The 13,932-nt window shown below is 39.2% G+C and overlaps 2 non-coding genes across 2 annotated transcripts; both read left to right on the forward strand.

Moving 5' to 3' along the window:
- Positions 1-595: 595 nt before the first annotated feature.
- trnak-cuu lies at positions 596-668 on the forward strand. The gene has a single exon. It is a non-coding gene; the product is annotated as a tRNA-Lys (tRNA).
- Positions 669-1,228: 560 nt separating this feature from the next.
- On the forward strand, positions 1,229-1,301 carry trnak-cuu. The gene has a single exon. It is a non-coding gene; the product is annotated as a tRNA-Lys (tRNA).
- The last annotated feature ends 12,631 nt before the right edge of the window (positions 1,302-13,932 follow it).

Genomic DNA, 13,932 nt, shown 5'->3' on the forward strand with positions numbered 1-13,932 from the left:
AAACAGGGAAAAGGGAATCTTTTGGAAGAATGGTGTTTCTCAGCCTTGGCATTGATTCTACAAGTCTCTGGAGCTCTTCTGGAAGGATGAAGACCATCCCACACCACTCAGAACAACTTTGTATTGATTTGCAGTGGCTCTTCCGTCTAAGGGGACAAGTGGACCCAAACCATGCCAGCAAAATGCCCACCAAAGCATAACAGAGCCAACAGATCCCCTCACATAGGGGTCAAGCATTCAGGCCTGTACCGGTTTCATTAGTGCGGGCAGTTTGTCCAGATATGGGAAGCTATAGCCTGTGGGGGGGAAAAAGATGAACATAGGCAACTGTAGAAACTAAAAACGATCATTTATCTAAATATGTAACCTGCAGGTTTCAGTATAGGTGTAAAGACCAAACTGAATGATAAGGTGAAAAGTAAAGAAAAAAATGGAAGTGAAACATGAATCTCATAAGTGACGCTGATTGTTTCCTATGCCGATATCTTTTAGTCTGCCGTTCAGTTCTCTGTCTCATAGCAAAACTGTCATGAAATTAGCTGAGACCACAGCGCCCCCAGTGGTCACGTCTGTTCATAATGCCCACAGCAATGTGGCCCGGCTAGCTCAGTCGGTAGAGCATGAGACTCTTAATCTCAGGGTCGTGGGTTCGAGCCCCACGTTGGGCGCTAGCTTTTGGGTACAATATAAGTTTGATTAGGATCATTAAAAGACCAAGTCTTAGAGACCTCCATATATATATGATACATATATATATATATATATATATATCAGGATCAAGTGCAAGTGATAGTGTTCTCACCGCACGTGTATGTCTCTTAAACCATACAACAGCGTCATTAAATGCATCTTCCTAAATTAAAGCACATGTGACTGCTACTGCAATCAAGTGCAAATGTCAAACTTGCAGCACAAACACGTTGATTACCTTTGTTATACTGCTAATTATCGTGGATTTCTATAATTGAATGACCCAGTTTTCAAGACACAACCAATCAGAAAGAATAGGGGTTGACTATTTAATGCCTGTGGAAAAGCTTAAGCTAAGGTTGGAAAAGTCCACAGACCCTTTATGTATTAAAAAGAAGCAGAAAATACAGCGAGCAGACAGGTGCTGAATGAACTGTGTGGTTACACACAGGTCAGGATTACAACTCTGCATATACTGGACCCGTTTAATAAATCTTTTGACAGTAAGTGATGACCACCACCAGATGGCATTGCAAGTGCCCGGCTAGCTCAGTCGGTAGAGCATGAGACTCTTAATCTCAGGGTCGTGGGTTCGAGCCCCACGTTGGGCGGAAAGTTTTGATTAACAGGCAGATTAAATCATGTCTTCAGTGACACAAAGATGTCAATGACGTAAGAAAATCTGCTGCTGCTGGCGCTAATGATGTGGCAGTCATTATAACTGGTCGACGTGGAGAACATTTTAACTGCTTTGTATGCTGTTGGGGAGTTTAATCTATAACACTGCATCATATTTAATTTATTGATCATCTGTTTTGTATCTAAAATATGAACCTGTGAAGTAACTAAAATTGTCAAATAAATGTAATGGGGTACAAAGTACAATATTTCCCTCTGAAATGTATAAAAGTATAAAAGTAAGAAAAGTGTAAAGTGAGAAAAGTATAAAGTAACAGAAAATGCAAATACTCCATAGTAAAGTACCTCACAATTGAACTTCAATACAGTAATTGAGTAAATGTACTTAGTTACTTTCCACCACTGCCTGGAGATCGGTTATAATTTCGGTCTGTTAACAATATTTTTAATTTCATGTATGATCCATAACTATTTCAGAGATAAGAGGAGGATACTGTCAAAGTATTATATTGTTTATTGCCTTCTAATAAAATGCATTTAAAAGTTTTCAATGATACTACATACAGAAAAGAATGTAGTTACATTACTATTGCATCCAACAGTCAAGGCCATACATATACAAAACATTAAATAGAACCATTTTAATGTGTTGACATCTTATTTGAAATACGGTATTTTGATGGGAGCAAAAAGAAAATACGAGCTTCTCTGTGTTTCCTGTAACATGATTTGATTTTCAACCAGTGATGTTAGATTTTCATTCAGACAGGAAGATAGATGTCGCCCTCTGGAGGTCGACAGCTGTTATGGCAACAACTAATAAGACAACATGAGGAGAGCAGCCATCAACATCATGATCTGTGTTATTTATACATTCTATTTTATTTCTTCAGCTATATGTTATGTTAGGTTGTTTATTGTGTCATGCACGTATGAGACCAGGCCACATGGACAAACCAGAAAAAAAAACAAAACAAAACAAAACAACAAAAACTGTTACAACAACAACAACAAAAATGGTTGCGGTGGAGTCAAACAAACTTCGTCCTCTGCCCCATGCTTACCAAATTTAATCTGCCACAAAAACACATTATCAGCCAGAAGAACTATCAAAACGAGCGACTAAAAGGTTCAGCCCTTAAATGATCATATTCTGAGCAATATATCATTATCACTAAATTATATGAAAATATATTTTATTTAGTGAAACAGAGCCATTGTTAATGTTTTCAGTTCCACCTGTGTTTTCCTCCCATGACAAGTCATAATGTGTGCTCTGAAAAAGCTCTATTGAGATGTAGACTCTGATTCAGACGCTCCAACACATGAACATTGTTGTTTTTAACCCGTTTTGCTTTATGCTTGCAAAAAACAAATTTTCTCCTAACTTTGGTCTAATCAGACCATAGACGCTTCTTCCAGCTGACTTTAAGGTCTCCAGAAATATGCTTCTGAAAAACTGTAACTAAGATGTCACGTGAGTCTCGCTCTCCCACCTCTCTCACATAAAGCTGTGACTGGTGTCACACCTGACCCATCTCTCCAATCTGAGTCTCTGAAGCTTGAAACTCTTTCAGAGTTGTCAGAAGTCTCTTGGTGTCTTCCCTCACAATAGCCTCCCTCTGGCACACTCACTTTTTGAGGACGGCAGGTTTACAGCTGTATCATATTCTTTCCATTTCTTACTGACTGATTAAACTGGACTTCAAGGGATGTTCACTGACTTGAAAATGTTCTTACATCCATCCCCTGACTTGTGGTCTTCAATCACCTTTTCACTGTGTTGCTTGAAGTGTTCCTTTGTCCTCATGGTGGAGTTTTTGCCATAATATTGACTCACAGATACAGGTGTATTTATACTGCAATCAATTAAAACCCTTGACAGCATGCAGGTGATCTCCATTTCACTAATTATATGACTTCTAAAATCAAGTAGCTGCACCAGTGATGATTGAGGTGTGTCTTATTAAAGGGGATGAATACTTATGCAAACATGCATTTAGTTTTTTATATTTGTAATTAATTTAGATCACTTTGTAGAGATTTGTTCTCACTTTGACATAAAGGATTGATTAGTGTTAAAGACAACACATGGAAAAATCCAAATTCCCAGAGAAAAATATAAAAGACCCTTGACTGTAGCAAGTATAGTTGTCTGAAAATATAAATGTTTCTTGCTCTATAGAGCAGGTTTTGTAACAGCCAACACTGAGATGAGAGACAGAGTCCTGCAGAAATTCAGAAAGATGGAAAATATACGCACAGAGAGAAAATGGTTAGGGGTGGACAGACTGCAGTGTAATGACTGGCTTTGACTTGGTGCTGACACAACAGAAAGAAATAGATCATCATCATCATCATCATCATCATCATCATCATCATCATCATCATCATCATCATCATCATCATCATCATCTGTCTCAGATGGTCTGGCTTTAATCAGAGCAGGTGTATGTAAACACACATGCACACACACACATACACAGAAAGAAAGAATGAAAAAAGAGGCAGAGGGGGAATTCAGACTGTTTGATTTGGCACTTGTTGCTGAGGTGTGTGTGTGTGTGTGTGTGTGTGTGTGTGTGCATGTTGGTGGGGGTCATGATTATGTTCTTTCGGTGAGGAGTCATTACCATGGCAAAGAGTGGGAAATAATTAGATAAAAAGTATACTTTTGCTTTCTCTCCTATCATTCCCCCACTTGGGCTGCTTTTCCAAGACACCACTTGTCAATCAAACAGCATGAGCAGGACTGTAACATGTCACTGGACCCTCTGTTGGTCCATGACATAAAGCTATCTGACATTTTTTCTCTCCTGTTCTAATGTGTGAATGTGCCTTGTTCACTGCCTGCCTGCTTTATATATGGCACTAACAAAGCCACACTTACTGCCATTGGCTGAAGGAAATTAACATGCGGCAGCTGATTGGCCAGAGTTTTGACAGTGACAGATTGGCCTCCTGGTGATTGGGTAATTAAGCTCTGATGTCACCAAATGTGGGTTGGGTGAGAGAAGGGTAGAGAGATAGAGAGAGAGAGAGAGAGAGAGAGAGAGAGAGAGAGAGAGAGAGAGAGAGAGAGAGAGAGAACATCAAAGGTAGGGAGGCATAGTGTCTGTGTGTGTGAGAGAGAGTAGGAGGGATGAAAATGAGAAAGAGACCCAGCACTAACATGGGGGGGAGAGAGAGAGAGAGAGAGAGAGAGAGAGAGAGAGAGAGAGAGAGAGAGAGAGAGAGAGAGAGAGAGAGAGAGAGAGAGAGAGAAAGAGACGTGTGTGTGTGTGTGTGTGTGTGTGAGGTAGTATTGCCAATCATCTAGCTCTTCAACAAAAAGCGTCATTGTTTCTCTGGAGCATAAATAAAGTGATTGAATTAACAGTGGTGTTTACTGGCAGGCTGCTGTTGGTTTGATTTTAAGTGAAAAATGATCAAAAATGCCCAAGAAAAAAAGCAGTGAAAATATCCCCACAGGCTCAAATCTGCAAACTATCAGTCTATTTTTGAAATAAAACATTCATCCAGCATCTATTTGATTCCCTGTAAGCCATACAACATTTCAGCTATTTTATTCTACATTGTTGAGTTTCTCTTGTTGTGTAAAAATTAAAATTAAAAATGTACTACCACTTCTCCCTGGTGCCTTTATTATTATAATATCCAGGTGTTATTGTAACCTTATCTTTGCATTTATGTCCGTAGTAATGTTACCCCATATTTCAGTATTACTGGATACATACAGTAGAGTATAGGGTTAGCTTTTGATAGATAGATAGATGGACACAAAGTAGAAAGTAGAAAGTACTTGTCTTTCTAGAGACAAGACTTAACCATCAATCTCTCACTGATATTGTGATGCTTAAAGACATATCTGTCTATCAATCAATCAATTTATCTATCTATCTATCTTAGCCTGGTTTATGTGACTTTAAGCCCTGTATAGGAGGTTAGAGAAGGGATATAAAGAAGATAAATGTTTAAAGCATTTTAAGCTATAGTTTGTCCCTACACTGAGATAACTCCATTTTCCATTTGGCCTCTCTGTCTGACTAAATGTTCTGGCTAAAGGGCCTATGAGTCAGTGTAACATTAGACAACATTATTCTACCATGCCTGTAGGATGTCAAGGCTGATTAAATGCTTTAGGAAATGTTCTGAGTGATTGTTCTGTCTCTGTTGCTGTGATATTGTAATGTCTTGTAGCATGACTTAAGCTTTATTCTTAAAGCAACGGTGTAATATTACAGAACCTAGGTGACATTTCAGCTTTCCATTAGGCCAAATGTTCTGTCTGCAAACCGTCACCTTTAATGTGATGTGGAAATGCAATTATGTTATTTTTCTACAGCAGGCTCCAGCTGGAAGCCTGGCTGTAAAAATTAATTAGCACCTTCAAAACGTCAAACCGCCAACATCATAAGCAGACAAGCGACAGCAGAAGAGTCACTGCCAACAACAGCCGCAGCCGAGGCCTCCAGAGACCCCCAGAAAGACCCACTAAAAAATACTTTAAAGGAATAGTTAGCCATTTTGTCAATTATGCTCACTCGTTTTCTTCCTGAGAGTTAGAGGATCAATACCACTCTCATGTCTGTATTGTAAATGCAGCAGACGGTTAGCTTAGCTTAGCATAAAGACTGAAAACAGGGGGAAATAGATAGCCTGGATCTGTCCAAAGGAAACAAAATACTACTAATCAACACGTTGTAGCTCGATGTTTAATCCGTACAAAGACTAGCCTGTAAAAATGACAGTGTGCTGTTTATGGGGGTAAATGGGCCGGACTATTTCTTAGCCAGGACCAGTCACTTCCTGGAGTCTGCGTTCGTTGCCTGGCAACTTGTCTGAATTTGGTTTTTACCCATCTTTATGCTAAGATAAACTAACCAGCTACTGGATCCAGCTACATACTGTACACATGAGAGTAGTTCTAATCTTCTCATCTATCTTGGCAAGTGAAGTGAATAAGCATATTTACCAAAACATCACACTGTTCCTTTAATACAACCTCAAACAAACTTCCAGAAACTTTTTCAAACATCTGTAAAACTCGGAAAACCTTCAGAAAGTTGTGAACCTCTGGATATTTCCAAAACTGCTTCTCAAAGACTTTTTTGGAGGTTCATATACAGACGCCAACAAAACTTCGATTGTGACAGACCCAGAGACCTTCAGAAACGTCTGACAATCTACAGAAACCTGTCCAGATGACAGAATCAGAAAACTCTGAACATGTCCAGAGATTTCTAGAAATCTCTGGATCCTACTGCGTGACACTTTCACAGACGTCCATAGATGAAATGGTTTGACACTCACTTTCTGTATTAGATCAGATTTGTGTGGTCCGTCTAAAGAACTTGAACCAGATTCTACCTGGTTTGTTCATCCTAACAGCCATGCTGAGGTCTGATCAGCACCACAGAGAGTTAAATACATGATCTGTACAGACGACCCAGCCCTGTCCTGTGCCCAAGCGGGCCAAAATTGGGCCTCATCGCTGAACTCCCATCATTCCTCATTCAGCAGCGAAAAGAGAAACACAACACATGGCCTTTATAGTGCTGGGCTGCACACCTCCTTTTCAAATAAATAGAAACTAAATAAATATAACCTAAGTCTTGGCTGGAGCAAACCGAGGGGCCTCTTATGCCACCATCTGGCCAAAGATCATCTGTGTTCCACAAGATGAATCACTCAATATTAAAAAGCCATCCTACCTTCCTATGTGCACACGCATATAACTCCTTGACTTCATAAAGCTACTCACCATGCTGTACATAACACTGTAAACTTATCTCCCAGTCCAACAAAACAACAGTTTGGTATCGTCATCAGTCAGTTTTACCAATCTCCCTTCAGAGGTAAATCCAACACAGTGAGAGCAGGAGAATTCTTTTTAAGTCTTAAATTTGTGCCATAATATTGAGATTAAATAACATTTAACAAAATCCAGAATTATGTTGCATGATCAAGAATGGGTGTCATTGTCAAACAGAGTGGATTATTTAGTTTTTTTGTTTTTTCTTTTCTGTTTGCACTTTAAAGTAGTTGAGAAAGTTTGGGGTAAAATTAGGGTTAGAGTATTGAAACTTTATTTTATCCCTTAAACCTGAACCTCTACCTTAAGCCTAGATTTCATTGTAATTCTAACCTCAAAACGTAGGCATGAGGTCTAGAAAATACACGTGATTCTTTAGGATCTGCTATACTTGGTGGAACATTTTAGACCCATGAGACAGCAAAAATGCAGATTTAGTATAGGATACATACACACACACATTATAAATGATGCCCCTGTGCTTGAAAAAACAAACGGGTTCCATGAAGGATCTCAGAGCTCTGATTGGAGAAACACAAAACCAGCCAACAGAAAAACACGCAGCCGCAATTAGCAACAGAAAAACCATTTATCCCAGTGTGAAGGTAAACATATAGAGACAAGTTAGTGAAAATAGAGGAGAGGGACGGTGGGGAGGGTGGGTGATAAAGCCAGAAAGCAGGGTTGTGCTTTACATTAACTATACAAAAAACTCTCTCTGTAATGTCTCTCAGTAATGCCATAAAAAATCTACAACCTATAGCTCCACTTGAGTTTATCTGAAAATTCTTTTGTTTTGTTAGTTCCTCCTCTGTAACCAAAAGACAACACAAATGAAATTTATATTTTGGTTTTCTTGCAAATTAAAGTCACATTTCACTATTGAAAGTCATATTTTCAGTTCCTCATCACTTCATCACCAGTAATGTAATCTCTACTGCATGTAGCCTGATGCACAGATTCATTAATACAATTGATTTTTATTCCAGTGGATCTACAATGCTACATTGTATTGAATGATTTTACACAGGAATTATTAATAGTGAAGCAACTGACTTTTTTGTCATTTGTGCAATTTCTTATTATGGCCACAAGGTGGTGCAAAAAGCTTGTTTACAGACAAGTCATTTAGGCTAACAATCACTATTCTCTCTGTATTCTGAACTGTTTACCACACGCACACAAACACAACACACACACACACACACATATAACAACTGCCTTTGTATTTGAAAAGTGCTTTATAAATAACACTATCTTACCTTGCCTTATGGATAAATTTGGATTATATGTAACTGCCATGTGTTATACTGTGGCATTATTTATTGAGGAATGTGTACTATGCTATCTTGTATTAATCTCATAGAATATGCTGTTTCACTCTATTTTAGGAAACCTTTGACCAGGGTTAACAGATGAAAATGATCCCTCTAGGTCAACTCTGGCTCATTTGCAGTATTTTTCTGGTGATCCGTATGCATTGTGCTTGACAATTAAACTTAGAGAATAAATACAGGTCAGTTTACCTGTCATGAAGTGTACTACTCACTACAGAACAGTTGTATAGTGTCCTCTGTGGCTCTATATGAAATGATAATCCTGATGATGTCATCAGGGTTATTGGTTGCGATGTGGGAAGTGTAGGATACAGTGAATTTGGAATTTGATCCCTTGATGCTTAGTACTGAAAGTCAGAACATCTCTTTTGCCTCTGATGCTTTTATTCGTACCATTCTGTTTCCCCACTTAATGGATGTGTGACACTAAATCACTTGAGTACCACGTTATATTGTGTGACTATATACTAAACAGCAGTAAATGATCAAACCAACACATGGATGCAAAAGCAACAGCAGTGTAAATTAACTCATCACAGTTACAGTCATGTAAGCTCATGCTGCCATATTGGAGGAGTGGTAATTGCTTGTGCACATTTCCACTTGATAGTTTTAATCTCTTCCTCAAAAGCAAAAACTTTCTCTTTGCAAAACCAAAAAACTAAAAGTGGCACAAGGAGATACTTTCAGCTTCTTCAAGTTTGTTCGTTCTTCCAACATGATGGCATGCAGTTCATAACCACTGTCAGTGATGTCATGACCAGCTTGGATTCAACTCTATGGATGTAAATAAAGGAGAGAATTTGGATGTAAAGGCCAATATGATATATTGTCTTTGGACAGTGTGTGTGTGTGTGTGTGTGTGTGTGTGTGTGTGTGTGTGTGTGTGTTAAAGGAGAGGGAGTGGTTTATGAAATATTGGTCAAATTCATCATTGCAATGTTGTTACCATGACGTTGCTATGTGTTGTTGCGACAACCCTGGCGCCTTGGTTGGCTTTGATCATGTTGACCACTCTATCACACACACACACACACACACACACACACACACACACACAAACACACACAGAGACGCATAAATGTGTTGTCAAGCAATTCTCAGTGATTGTCACAGTGGCTTTCACACACATTTTCATTTTCACATGCACACACACACACAGGCTTTCAAATGCTTCTCATTGACTGTTACAGGCTTACGCGCACACACACACACACACACACACACACACACAAAGTCATCTGAATGGCTGTCAGTTCTGCTTGTCTGACGTGACCAAAGGGTGTCCGGAACAAAGGGGGGAGTGACAGGCCTCTCTGATTGGTCATGGCAGACTTTGACTGACATGTGATGGCAGCTGGGTGGAGTGTGTGGGAGCCATGCTGCCTCACAGCAGAGTCTGGTGTGTGTTTGTGAATGTGTGTGTGTGTGTGTGTGTGTGTTGTGCTGATGTTGCTGAGCAGCGCAGACTACACGGGGTAACAAAGAAACAAAGTCAGAAGTTGTGATTACTCTCCAAAACAGACTGTCTGAATGTATCTGACAAATCAGGTTTATGATTGAAGACAATATTAAGACTTTCCATCACAGTTAGAAATGTACTAGACAATCTCACAACTGCAGACTGATTTTACTTTATTTTATTTTAAACTTCCAACTGTGTCAAATTGATGAAAATCGACACTTTAAATGATTTTTCTTCTTCAACTAATCAACTTTTTTCTTTAACTGCTTACGGTGCAGACTTGAGTTGTAGTCAGTGCCTCCACTTCAACTGAAATTTCAACTGCAGTTTGCCTAAAGCTTCGGGCTTGGGTCAGGTTCAGGTTGTATTATTTTCAAATGTAACTGAAGAAGAAAATTCTCTCTCTTTGACTCTGCCCAATTGTCCAGTGGGAAACGGGAAAGGACACATCATAGCTAATGCGTTTAGTTAGCTTTAGTTATGTTTCAGGGAAGGCCGAAACATTATGAGCTTGTTGTGACAACAGATAAAAACCTCCAACCTACTTCTAAAACTGCTACTCCTAAAGAGCACTGCGATGATGCCTGTACAAAGCTTCAACTGCTTTCATCTTTATTATGCATGGCCAAAAATCATTCTGTAAATCCTCCCAGCTACATGCTATGAATTCTGACTTTTATTTACTTTAACTTCACTTTATCTATCTGTATTCACCATGTAAAATGTAATCTGAAAGGATGATGATGATGTGCAATGAAGATATTAATAACTTTATTTAAATAGTACTTTTCCAAACAAAGTTACAAAGTGCAAATTAATAACTTATTATAAACTATCTTCATAGAAATACAAATAGTAACCTGAGCTGGTTCAAATGATGATGATGATGATGGTAGTGATGAGGGTGGCTCTCAATAGTGTGATTGACAAATCTGCGCATATGTGTGTGGAACAAATTGATTTATTCTGACATGTGTGCACTTTAACTTATATGAACCGTGTGCGTGTGTGTGTGTGTGTGTGTAATTCATGAGCAAAATACAACTAATTGCAACCACTTGTTAAAGGCTGAGGTCTGCATCTCTTCTTATGTCATATTACACACACACACACACATACACACGCACGCACCACAGTAAGTCATTATTGCCGGCATGAACGTAATCATTAACCTACAACTCTTTGAGACGCATATATCACACACACACACACACACACGCACACACACCATCATGTTCAAGCTAATCATGAGCCAGTGTTCATTTATAATCAATCTCAGGCGCTTGACACTAGCTGTAAATAAACAGACCTGTGTGTGTGTATGTGTGTGCATGTGTGTATGTGTGTGATTTCCATATGGCTAGCATGGAATGGGAAGCAGGAAAGTAGTCTCGGCATCTATCCATCACTTTGACCGTGCCGCAATCCACGTGCCGTGATTTGCCTACTCAATCTGTATGTATGTGTGTGTGTGTCTGTGTGCATGTGTATATTACCCCCTCTGATTGGTTGTAATGTTTAACACATGGCTGTCACAGTGGAGCTCACTTTCCCACCAACACACACACAACGAATCGTCTACAACTGGTCACTGTTGAGTAGTTTGGATTGAAGTGCCTTGCTCAGGGGCATCAAATGCTGACAGTTGACCCAGTGACAGTCACAACTAGTCTGAGAATTTCAACATGTGACTTTCCAGTGCACAAATCCCTCTCATGCACATACATACAAAATTACAACCTCTTTCATAATAAGGGACTTTAATTGCATTTTGACTGCAGGAACCTAGCCTATGTTTTAACTCCTGGCCTATTGATTCTGCCCTCTGTAAAAGTCCCATCTGCTGGGGTACACATTTTAGAAGCTTTAGTTTGCAGCTAACAAGCCTTGAATGAAACCAGCAAGTCCTCCAAATTAAACAACCAAATATGTCGTTTGACCGTGTGACTCCAGAATGACACATATGTTTTCTAATCTGTCGCTCCTATCAGCAGTAATCGGCAGGACAACATAATTTGTCTGTGCTTTCCAAAACCATTACACATCAGTGTTAAAAAATAATGATTAGGTTGTGGATAGGTTTAGGGAAAGATCATGGTTTGGGTTAAAATGATCACTTTGTTAAGGTTAGAGAAACATGTGGTGTGGGTTAGGGTTACTGAGTCCTTGAAGTTAGGTGACCTTCATTGTCATGGTTACAATGATAATCACAGGGTTAAGATTGGGGGACAATCATGGTGTTGGTTCTTGAGGGGCTGTCCAGGCTCGCGGTTGGGGATCTGGCACTTGAGGTTGGGGGCGGGGGGCGAGCAGCAGTCTCCTGTTGCAGGTTCCACTGTTGGGTTTAGCCATCCACTCAACCCACCACCTCCAAATAAGGAAATTTTAACTTACAGCATGTATGTCATTTGAACTGCATCACGTCTCTGGGTCATAATTACTATGGAATCTAATTACTAGATGGAATCTGTCAATCAAACGTAACTATAGGTAATTTTTGGTTGACTGACATCACAAACCTATTGTGTTGTTTTTCTTGTGAGGACAGTCTATACAACCCAAGTTGTAATAAACAGTAGTTTTCTTCTACTAGACAGTGCAACCACTGCACGTCACCTTTCCAAAACATGTTCAAACACGATAGTCACGCGAGCAGGTTGAAGTGTCAAATGCAAAATACTTTGTCTTTTTCTCAGACAAAGCTGTCCCTGTTGTGTCTGCTTATTGGTCTAATTTTCTCTGATCTCCATGGTTCCTCAGATGTGGTGGAAACACAAGAAGACAAGGAGAAGAATGTGTAAAGGGGACATTTTAGCTCCTGGGGTTAGTTCCTGAGGCTCCTTAGTTCCTGGAACAATTAGCCTGTTTAAAGCTTAAGTAGTAACTAATGTTTGTGTTTTAAGGCATTCATTTCAAGAAAGGAGGATGTTTATCTTTAAAACCACAGTACTGGGATGGTTTGTTAAAGTTTGTTTGTAAAAACAGCTAAAATTAGCTTTTAGCCAGAATCAAAGCTTCAGTATTAGCAAAATGAACTCAAATTGTTTTTTTAAAGTGCAATTATTGCGATAGTAGGGCAAAATTGGTCTTTTTAAAGTCTATTGGAACAGGTAAGTTTATGGAACTGAAACAGCTAAATTTAATCATAATTTTCAAAGTCTAAGAACAGACGGGAAGCCTGTTTTTAAAGCCAGAGTTTAGTATCTACATATTAATTGCTTATGTACCAGGACAGTTGGAATGAGGTTGGTGTTTTAAAGCCAAAACTTGGTAAACTTGGTTTAAAACCTCAGTAATGGCAGCAGTGGTATGGGCAATTCATTTTATTATAATAGGGTGTATTTGCATTGTAAGACTGACTTTTCATATAATATGAATGTTTTATAAGAAAAAAAGTAATGATAAGGATGAACACACTTTACAGACCTTTTTATTTTTTACAGCATCATTAATTAGGAAGTAAATAAGAAGGAGCGCTCTCTTTCTCTCTCTCTCCATTTTTTCCTCCATCCATTCATTCCCAGATGGACAGATTGTCTCGGTATTCACCCTGCGGTCACATTTGACCTGGAAGTGCTGTGATTGGTCCAAAGGTCACACGGCTGGCTTCTCATTGGTGGAGAGGTCATTCTGTTGGCCTCAGTAGGTCCCACCCCCATCCATCACTGTCACCACAGCTTCTGTTGACACCATTATTAAAAGTCACTGTGTGTGTGTGTGTGTTTGTGTGTGTTTGTGTGTGTGTGTGTGTGTGTGTGTGTGTGTGTGTGTGTGTGTGTGTGTGTGTTTGTGTGTGTGTGTGTGTGTGTGTGTGTGTGTATGTGTGTGTAGATGTCTGTATTTTTTGATTATTTGGCTTGTTTAATGCAGGAAGGGTACAGTCAGTACTTTAAACTGTTAGTCAGTACTGTAAGTAATAAACTGATGTTATTAGGCTGTAATAATTGATTACCAGGATGACCAGGTCTCTCTAAATGCTTGAGCCA

This window comes from Thunnus albacares, chromosome 17, assembly GCF_914725855.1.
Source record: "Thunnus albacares chromosome 17, fThuAlb1.1, whole genome shotgun sequence".
NCBI classification, from domain to species: domain Eukaryota; kingdom Metazoa; phylum Chordata; class Actinopteri; order Scombriformes; family Scombridae; genus Thunnus; species Thunnus albacares.